The sequence below is a fragment of the Helianthus annuus genome, chromosome 3 (assembly GCF_002127325.2).
Source record: "Helianthus annuus cultivar XRQ/B chromosome 3, HanXRQr2.0-SUNRISE, whole genome shotgun sequence".
Classification (NCBI taxonomy): domain Eukaryota; kingdom Viridiplantae; phylum Streptophyta; class Magnoliopsida; order Asterales; family Asteraceae; genus Helianthus; species Helianthus annuus.
In genome coordinates this window covers 143,411,014-143,421,451 of record NC_035435.2, presented here as the reverse complement: position 1 = coordinate 143,421,451, position 10,438 = coordinate 143,411,014, and positions in this window count along the sequence as shown.

The following is a 10,438-nucleotide window of genomic DNA, read 5'->3' as shown; positions in this document are numbered from 1 at the left end:
TTTACTTCACTTCAAATACCCATTTTTCTATCCGATCGAAAAGTGATAAAATCATTCGGTGTAGTTGAAGATGTTTTGGTTCAAACAAATCAAATGGTAGTCCCAACCGACTTTGTCATCCTTGATGACGCTCCTCTAGTCTTGGGAAAACCTTTTGTACAAACTCATAAAGCTTTGAAAAACCGGAGATTCAACAATCTACCTCTTCAGTTAGGGGCATTCAAAAGGAGCATAGATCTTGAGCGTTCAATGAAATATCCTTTTGGCAATAATGACCCCCTAATTGAAGATGAAGCTGAACCACCCGATACAACTAAGGAAGATGACCACTTTGTCGAAGAAGAGATCGCCATAGAACAAACCTTTAAGGTTCTTGATCTAGATGAGCCACAAAATAAGGTGTCTTCTAAAGACCCACCCATTGAGCTCAAAGAACTTCCTAAAGGTTTGGAATATGCTTTTCTAGACAAAGATGGTAGTTTACCTGTAATTATTTCTTCTAAATTAAGTAACATAGAAAAAGAGAAATTAGTTAATCTACTTAAAAAACACAAAAACGCGATCGCTTGGAAGCTTGTAGATATTAAAGGAATAAGTCCTTCCATGTGCACGCACAAAATTTTAATGAATGATGACTACAAAACAGTAATTCAACCACAACGAAGAGTGAATCCTATTGTGCAAGAAGTGGTTAAAAATGAAGTCATCAAGCTACTTGACGGCAGACTAATCTACCCTATCTCCGATAGTCTGTGGGTAAGTCCCGTCCAAGTAGTCCCAAAGAAAGGAGGTATGACGGTAATAACTAATGAGAAAAACGAATTAATACCAACAAGAACCGTCACAGGATGGAGAGTTTGTATAGATTATAGGAGATTAAATGAAGCGACAAGGAAAGACCACTTTCCTTTGCCTTTCATTTATCAAATGTTAGAACGACTATCCGGTCATAAATTTTATTGTTTCTTAGATGGTTTTTCAGGTTACTTTCAAATACCGATAGCACCAGAAGACCAAGAGAAAACAACTTTCACATGCCCCTACGGAACTTTCACATATCGACGCATGCCATTCGGTCTATGTAATGCACCTGCAACATTCCAACGTTGTATGGTAGCCATTTTCCATGATATGATAGAAAAGACAATGGAAGTCTTCATGGACGACTTTTCCATCTTTGGAGACTCATATGACCAATGCCTCGATAATCTTGAACGAATGCTATCTCGATGTGAGGAAACTAACCTCGCCCTTAACTGGGAAAAATGCCATTTCATGGTAACAGAGGGAATAGTACTCGGTCACAAAATCTCAAGCGAAGGAATGGAAGTTGATCGAGCAAAAATAGAAACTATTTCTCGATTACCTCCACCATCCTCCGTAAGAGCAATCAGAAGTTTCTTAGGGCATGCCGGGTTTTATAGAAGGTTTATCAAAGACTTTTCAAAAATTTCAAGACCTCTAACAAAATTACTTGAAAAAGATGCACCTTTCATCTTTGACAAGGAATGCAATCAAGCATTTCTAACCCTCAAAGAAATGCTAGTCAATGCACCTATCATTATAGCGCCCGACTGGAAATTCCCTTTCGAAATCATGTGTGATGCAAGTGACTTTGCCGTTGAAGCAGTCTTGGGACAAAGAAAAGAAAAGCATTTCCACCCAATCTATTATGCTAGTAAAATGCTTAATGATGCACAAGAAAATTATACAACTACAGAAAAAAGAATTACTAGCAGTGGTGTTTGCTTTTGATAAATTCCGTTCTTATCTTGTTCTTTCTAAAACTGTAGTCTATACAGACCATGCAGCTATCAGGTACCTCTTCAAGAAACAAGACGCAAAACCCCGTTTGATCAGATGGATTCTACTCCTCCAAGAATTCGACATCGAAATCAAGGACAAAAGAGGAGCAGAAAACACTGCTGCAGATCATCTCTCACGCCTAGAAGACCCAGCTTTGGAAGCGACCAGGGACGAGCAAATCAACGAGAAATTTCCCACAGAATCCTTGGAAATGATGGAGAGTAGACAAGAGCCATGGTATGCCGACTATGCTAATTATCTAGCTAGCTGTATAGTCACCAAAGGATGGCCGCATCATCAAAGAAAGAAATTCTTTGCTGATGCAAAGCATTACTTTTGGGAAGACCCTTATCTTTTCAAAATGTGTGCCGACCAGCTCATCCGAAGGTGTGTCCATGGTAATGAAGCACGAAGAATTCTCCATCATTGTCATGAAGGTCCATACGGAGGACATCATGGTGCCGCGAGTACCGCACGAAAGGTATTTGATTCAGGGTTTTATTGGCCAACCATTTACAAGGATGCACAAAACCTTGTAAAGACATGTGATGCTTGCAAAAGATCAGGTAATATTTCTTCCAAAAACGAAATGCCTCAAAATGGGGTTCTCGTTTGTGAAATCTTTGATGTGTGGGGACTCGATTTCATGGGACCTTTCCCACCGTCAAAAGGAAACAAATATATACTTGTGGCAGTCGATTATTTGTCTAAATGGGTGGAGGCCGAAGCTCTTCCAACAAATGATGGAAGAGTAGTGGTAAAGTTTCTGAAAAAATTATTTTCTCGTTTCGGGACACCAAAAGCTTTGATAAGTGATAGAGGTACTCATTTTTGCAATCATCAACTCGAAAAAATATTAACAAGGTATGGGGTCTATCACCGGGTCTCAACAGCGTATCACCCTCAAACAAATGGGCAAGCCGAAGTGACTAATCGAGGTTTAAAACGAATATTTGAAAAAACCGTAGGACTAAATAAAAAGGAATGGGCCGACAAATTAGACGATGCTTTATGGGCCTTTCGAACTGCTTATAAAACCACTATAGGCACGACCCCATATAAGCTCGTCTATGGAAAAAGTTGTCACTTGCTAGTAGAAATAGCTCACAGAGCCTACTGGGCAATAAAAAATGTAAACTTAGACTTAGAAACTGCCGGTAAAAATCGATTTTGTCAAATGAATGAATTAGACGAACTAAGGAATTATGCATATTCTAACTCCGAAATTTATAAGGATAGAATGAAAAATTTACATGATAAATATATTAAGTCTAATGAATTTCGGGTAGGAGATCAAGTTCTATTGTTTAATTCACGACTTCGATTATTTCCTGGTAAACTAAAATCTAGGTGGTCAGGACCTTTCTTCGTCACCCATGTTTTTCCTCACGGTGCAGTAGAAATTAAAGCTCGAAATGGGATACCATTTAAAGTCAATGGCCAACGGCTAAAACTCTACCGAGGATCCATTGAGGATGAAGAAGAGGAAATCTCGCTTCAAACGGTTAACGAGTAAACTCAACATCATACCCGACATGTTACGAACAGGCAAGTGTACGTAAAAAACCGGTAAGTCTTCTAACCATTTTCGGAAAAAGGGGCATGCACACGAGCACAAAAAAAAAATTAAATTAATTTTTAAAACTTTGCTCGGCACGAGGCCGTGTCCGCTGGACACGGGGCCGTGTCGAGGCGACTGTCGGGATAAAACCCTCTTTTCACAACAGTTACCTCATTCCACACGCCCCGTTTTCCCGAAAACGCTCTGGTTCCAGGCAATTTTCTGCAGATTTCCGACGTCACTACCACGTTTAACAACATCAAGGTATGATTCTATCATCTTTAGTAGTTAGATTAGTTACTTGCATGTAGTTAAAACATCAAAAATTGGGGAAAAATCTAGGGTTCTTCGTGTTCATCCGGATCGAACTTCAAATTTTTGATGCAATCTGTTAGTAGTAGTTTAGATTAGTGTAGTAGAAAGTAAATAAACATGTATTGTTGATAGATTCGTTCGATTTCCTACTAAAACCCCAAACCCTTGTTTTTGAACCGAAAAAGACGAAATTGATAGGCTAAACGGGTTGTTTTGGGAAAAACGACACTTAGGGTTTCATTTTCGGGAGAAACCGCAACTATTGGGCTAAAAATTTTCAGGTTTTCGGAACCGGGACGAAAAATGAAGTTTTTAGGTTACAGACGCCTGGACACGGGGCCGTGTCTGCTGAACACGGGGCCGTGTCCAGCCCACTGTTTGCAGTTTCTTTAAAAATTTCTTTGTTTCGTACTAACTTTTGGTGTATTCTTTCAGATGTCAAAGTTCACAAGGTTCAATGCAAGCGAACTCGATGCTAGGGCGCGATATGAGATACTCCAAACAAGACCCGAGGAGTACCCTAGGCGAGCATGTATGGACTTGTTAACCATGGTGAACCAACTAGACCGATTCAACAACATCGTGACAGGGCCACTAGCAGTTGCAATGAACACTCGGTTTCGGTCGGTGCATCAATGCACAATGGAGTTTTACAGTACTTTCGCTTTCAATTCGAGGTGTGACCCGTTTGACAATGAAGGGGTCGCATTTCGGTGTGGCGGGACAAAGTACTCAATCTCCATGGCACAGTTTGGATCTATAATAGGACTATACGGTGAAGAGGAATCGGGAAATGAGGAAAACACTGGGGGATTACGAGACTTGGACGAGACCGAACGTCAAGCCGCATGGGCTCAAATCGGTGAAGGAATCTACAACCCTAGCAGCACTAAGAGTACCAAACTGAGGGACCCACTATACCGCTACATTCACAGGCTCCTCACCTACTCGCTAAACCAGCGTCACGACAGTAGTGGCGTTGTTGGGTTGAAAGATTTGGTTGTCCTTCACTGCATCCACAACCGGGAGCCTCTCGATGTTCCATATCTCCTGTTGCGAAACATGCATCTCAATCGCCTTGCTCGCGCTCCAACACCTATCTTCTTTGGGGGATGGGTGTACCGTCTTTTCAAGCATTTCACAAACATTCCAAGGTCCTTTGAAAGAAGTCCATGGTCGGGACGAGTTGACTACCACATTTGCCGAGCCATGAACTTGCTTTATGAGGCGGAAGACGGGACGGTGAGCTTCCAAAGAACGCAAGGCTATGCATGGAACCCACAGGAGGCCCTAGTTCTTCATGCACCACCTCCCCAATACCAATACCAACCCCATGGCGATCCGGGTCAATCCTCCTCACAAGGAGGCGGTTTTCCTAACTTTCAAAGTTTACATGATCTTTTGCAGGAAAACCTCATGTGTACCAGGAACACCTACAATCTCGCCAACAACACATACCACCGGGTCGGAGCTATTGAGCGCAACATCAACGATATACAAGATGTTATCGGTAGCATCCGGGAGTATATGGCGGGGCATGGGGGTGGAGGTGAGGATAGTGATGAAGACATGGAGTAGGAGGCTTGAAGGAACAAGGAGCAGGTTGGTGGTGAGCCCACAGGTTTAAGTACCCTTTTCTATCGAACAATTTATGGCCTGCGTGCCACTTGTTGAACAATTTACTTTCCTTGACTACTTTTTATTTCCGTTTTATTTTTCTTTTACACTATGCTTGGAGACAATTAACTATGGTAATGTAGGATGTTTTATGTTTGCTTGGTGTGGTATTGAGTGATGAAACAGGTACAAATCAAGGGCTAGAGTGCTAAACCTTAGCACCTACAGGCCCAAAATGGAGAAACCGGGAGACGAAACCCGTTTTTCAGGCTCACAGACTGTCCACATGGGGACGTGTCCAGCCGACACGCCCCCGTGTTCATCTCCCAGACCTGCTGTTTGGTTACTGACCTGCAATTATTTGCTAGACACGGGGCCGTGTCTAACCAACACGCCCCCGTGTTCACCTTCTGTAAGTTTTCGATACTGGCAGTTCACCACGGGGTCGTGTCCAGCGAACACGGGGTCGTGTCCAGACTGCCAGTAACATAAATCTTTGCTTTTTAACACCACATTACACATCCAATCAACCTAAAAATTTATTTTTGGGACACATTGAGGACAATGTGTAATTTAAGTGTGGGGGGGAAGCTAACACTTTGAAATTTTGCAAGTCCTAACAACAAGCCTTACACAAAACTCTATTGGAACCGCTAAACACCCCAAATTTTTTCAAAAATTTTTTTTTCATTTTTTTCTTTTTACTTGTCTGAAGTTTAAGTTAGGAATCCCAAGATTAATAAGGTTATATTTTTATAAAATTTACAACCGAGAGCGTCGTGATAACAAGAACCAACATAAGAAAATTATGAAACGGCATATCAAGTCTAGTTAAAATTTGATTATATATACTTGATCACATTAAAAACCCATTCCCACAAAAGTGAGTTTTGAGCCTTTATAGAGCATACAAATTTACATCTTCAGACTAAATGCTAATTTTTCGTTTCTTGTGTGAATAGCCGCTTGGTTCTTACAACTCTAGAACTTGCCACGACGATTCATTCCCGGTCCTTACCAACTTAAACCCAAGTAAGTAAATGATAGAGGCATTAGGACTAACCATTTTTCTTTCTACGCCATTATTTTTCAATTTTTTTTACCACCTACCCAATATCCCCCTAGTTAACCCCTTTGAGCCTAAACCTTTCGTTTCTTTACCCTAAACCCTTTTTACCCACCAAAAACCCTTTTTATATTTTCTCACCCTTTATTTTAGTAACAAGCTCGGTTTTTCGCAAGCTCGTTCTTTTATGTGACTAAAAAAAAATGATGATGAAGTTAAAAACAAACAAAGCTATACAAACAAAAGCTTGTTTGGAGAAATACTTCAAAATAAAAAGTCACTAAAAACAAAATGTGTTACGAAAACCGACGCTTTTTACGCTTTTCGCCCTTTTACTAACCACTAACCCAACCACCCACCTTTAGCCCAAGCCTAACCCTTCACCCAAAAAGTCCTCTTGATATTTACAAAGGTATAAAGTTAAAAAGGAGGAGGATTGATTGCTTGGCAAGCCTATGGAAGGCGTAAGTTCCATGCCGCTCTCGAGTGATTCACTAAAAATACACCTTCGGCCGAGTGTTGAGTGATCCCCCGCGAGGTATGTGAACTTGTATATAAATGAAATTTTAAAAAGGCTTGCTATGCCCAAATAAGTAATTTATCCTATGAAACGTTCTAAATAAATCAGAACGAATAGGATTGTAAATAAATAAAAATAAAACCCAAAAAGATCTTGGATTCCCGACACTCTATGACAAGCCAAAAACCTTCTCTTCTACCCATTCCATTTGGGAGTGTAAGCCACATTTAAAGAGTTTTGCTTGAGGACAAGCAAAAGTTCAAGTGTGGGGGTATTTGATGTGTGTAAAATACAACATATAAATTACATCAAATAAGGCATAAAACTAACCCTTTTTAAGTACTAATGTTGGAAAAAGAGTGTTTTTGTCTTCCTTTTGTATTTTCAGGATGAAATGAGCTCAAATTCACAAAAGAAGCAACAAGACAGCTAATTCTAACATAAATACAAGAAAAGGAATAAAAGTAGACTGCCCGAACCCTCAACGGCATCCTCCCAAGCGAAGAAGAGAAAACAGAAGCCTGAACACGCCCCGTGCTCAGCCAGCACGGGGCCGTGCCCAAGAAGCAGCAGAAAAGACAAACTTGTAGAAGCTTCTATTGCCCACCACGGGGACGTGTCCAGTGAGCACGGGGGCATGGCGAAAGTACAGCAGGCGCATTAATTGTAATTGCGAATTACAATTAATGAAGAGAGAGAGTGTCAGACGGGCACGGGGGCGTGTCCAGCGGACACGGGGCCGTGCCCAGCCTTCTTTTCAGCCTATAAATAGGAGTGCTTGGTTTCATTCCAACTCATCCCTTGGCACACCACCTCTCTCACACTTCATCCACCACCCACCACCACCATAACACCATCATCCATTGTCCATCGTAGAGTGTGAGAGTCGTCTCGGGATCCAAGATTGATAGTAAGAGTTCTTGACAATCAAGGCCATGTTTGCCTAAGTCTCTTACATCACTTGGTGAAGACAAGTGTTTAGTATAATACTTTTTATTTTTAATCTTTTGCACTTTTTATTTGGTTTTGTATTAATGACTTTAATAACTAGTTGCTTATGTTGAAGGTGATCTTTCCTCATCGTTTGTCCGTGGTGTCTTGGCATTATTTTACTGTCTATATAAAATAAAAGATTTTCACCATTCATATCTCCACGGTCTATATGGAGGTATGTTGGCTACCTGGTCGGGGGTTAAGGGAACGGTTTGGTAAGGGTCTTGCCCTTGTTCAGCGTTTAGAGGTCCTGCAAGGGACCTGGGTCAAATTTAGTAGGATCTCCTTCAATGCCCATAGGTATTGGATGGCGGGGATCCAAACTCTTTGACCCCCTCATAAGTTAACTACTATTAATACTATAACCCGGCTATTTAGGACTGTATCCCTGCTGACTCAGACTACTTAGCCGAGGGTAACGTCACCGCCAAAAGCGGGGCCTACCGTAATTTGCATTAATAACTTAATTCATTATCTTTCAATAATCCAACCCTTTAGGATTGTATCCTTGCTGACTCAAACTACTGGGTTGAGGGTAACGTCGCCTTCAAAAGAGGGGCCTACTACAATAACTAAGATAATCTCTTAAACAAGTGCAAAAGTGCGAAAATAATCAAAGGTTACACTAATACACGAGTCGGATCCTAGTGATTCATTTTGTCTATCTGTTTTTATTTTATTTTTATTTTTCAGCATTTAGTTAGTTTTTATTTTCTTAGTTTAAAAACATTTTTTCTAACTTTTTGATTTGATTAGACGTTGAGGATAAACCGGTACTAAAAGCTCTTCTGTCCTTGGACGACCTCGGTATCTTACCAACACTATACTACGTCCACGATGGGTGCACTTGCCCATATGTGTGTTTAGTGTTAGTGAATATCGTGTTTTATAAATTTAAAACTTGGCTAAAGGTGTAAAAAAGGGCTTAATTATATATCTAAATTATATACACACCGACACACATCAAAGACGACACCATAAATCTTTTTTTATGTCATAAAAAATATGCTCGAATATACTTGAATGAAAGATAAGAAAATTTGTGATCTTATGGTGCCATTTTTGTTTTAAAATGATAACGTATGGAGAAATGGGAAATGTTTGAAAAGTTATATATTTTTTCCAATTTTACCCCTCCTTCATTAAAAGTCCCCCCCTCCTTCATTAAAAGTCTCCCTCCCCCTCCTTTTTAGTGGATTTTAGTTAGTTTTCTAGTTTTCTCATGATCCTCTCCCTATATATATATATATATATATATATATATATATATATATATATATATATATATATATATATATATATATATATTACTATTACTATTAATGATAGGGGTTCATCCAAAATTCCATATTACGCTCGTCATATTTCCAGACCAGTCGTTTCCCTATCTGTCTCATCCTTTCACTTCCTTCTAAAATCTCCTCACCAAAGGTTCTGAGTTCTTGCACATTCTCAGTGCTCATGGGTGATGCGGGTGCTGGTATTGGGTCAGGAAACTGCGGCATGGGTTCTTCGTGTGGGTACGGGTTTTCTGTGATTTCCCTTATATAGTGATCATAATCAAAATATGGGTCCAGGGGGTCCAGGTTTGGGTAGGCTGCTAAGTTTTGCATCGGTTCCTCTGGTGGGTACAGGGCTGAATATGACCTATTGTCATCAAACCATGGGTCATAGTCAGTCTGGGGGATGGGGTGCTGGTACTCTAGGTATTTTAGCTGGGTCAAAATCATGCATTGGAATTTGGTCTACAGGGTTTGGTTCCAAATCCATAGGTTGGGTGGGAAATAGTGGTAATGGTTGGGCTGCTATGAGTTGTTCTAAGTTCGGGTCTGCAGCTGTAGTTGCTAAGATATGAAAATTTGCTAGATTCCTATTGAGCATATATCCTGAGTGTAAGCATTTGTTTCTCTATTCGCGGCTGCTAAAGCACGCTGCTGCTGAAGTTTTCTCATCCTTTTTCTACGTTCATGAGCTCCTATGCTGAACCATCATCTTTTCTTAGGAGGGAATGGCTCTTCAGATTGTGCTTTGAACACGAAAATCCCGTCTTCAGTGTCAGCCGAATACCCTTAGAGGCTAGGCTGTGAAGAGGTGCCTTTCATCCCCAGGTGAGCTAGACAATTGACGATAAGCGTCTGAAGGTCCTTGGTCGCTCATACTGTAAATTAACAAATTGTCAAATAACATACAACAATAGTATACAGATATGCACGTAGTTCCGTAGATTATTTCCTAACATATTGAATAATATTTTGGTGTCAGCAGAACACTTCTGTGGCTGAATCAGTGGCTGTAGCTCTGATACCACCTTCTGTCGCAACCCCCGTCCCCTATTAACCAGGGAATGGGTGGCCGCGGCCAGTTTCAGTGGTATCGGTGTTTATCAGTTTGGCAGCGGAAATTACATTAGGACCGTAGTTAGGAAATATTTTATTAGAGTAAAATACCACTTTTTTATAATATTAAACACATGGGAAAATCTCAAGTTTCCAGTACACATATTTTCATAGGGATAAACCCTATTTTATTTAAATAAAACATCTCTTTATTTAGGTAACTT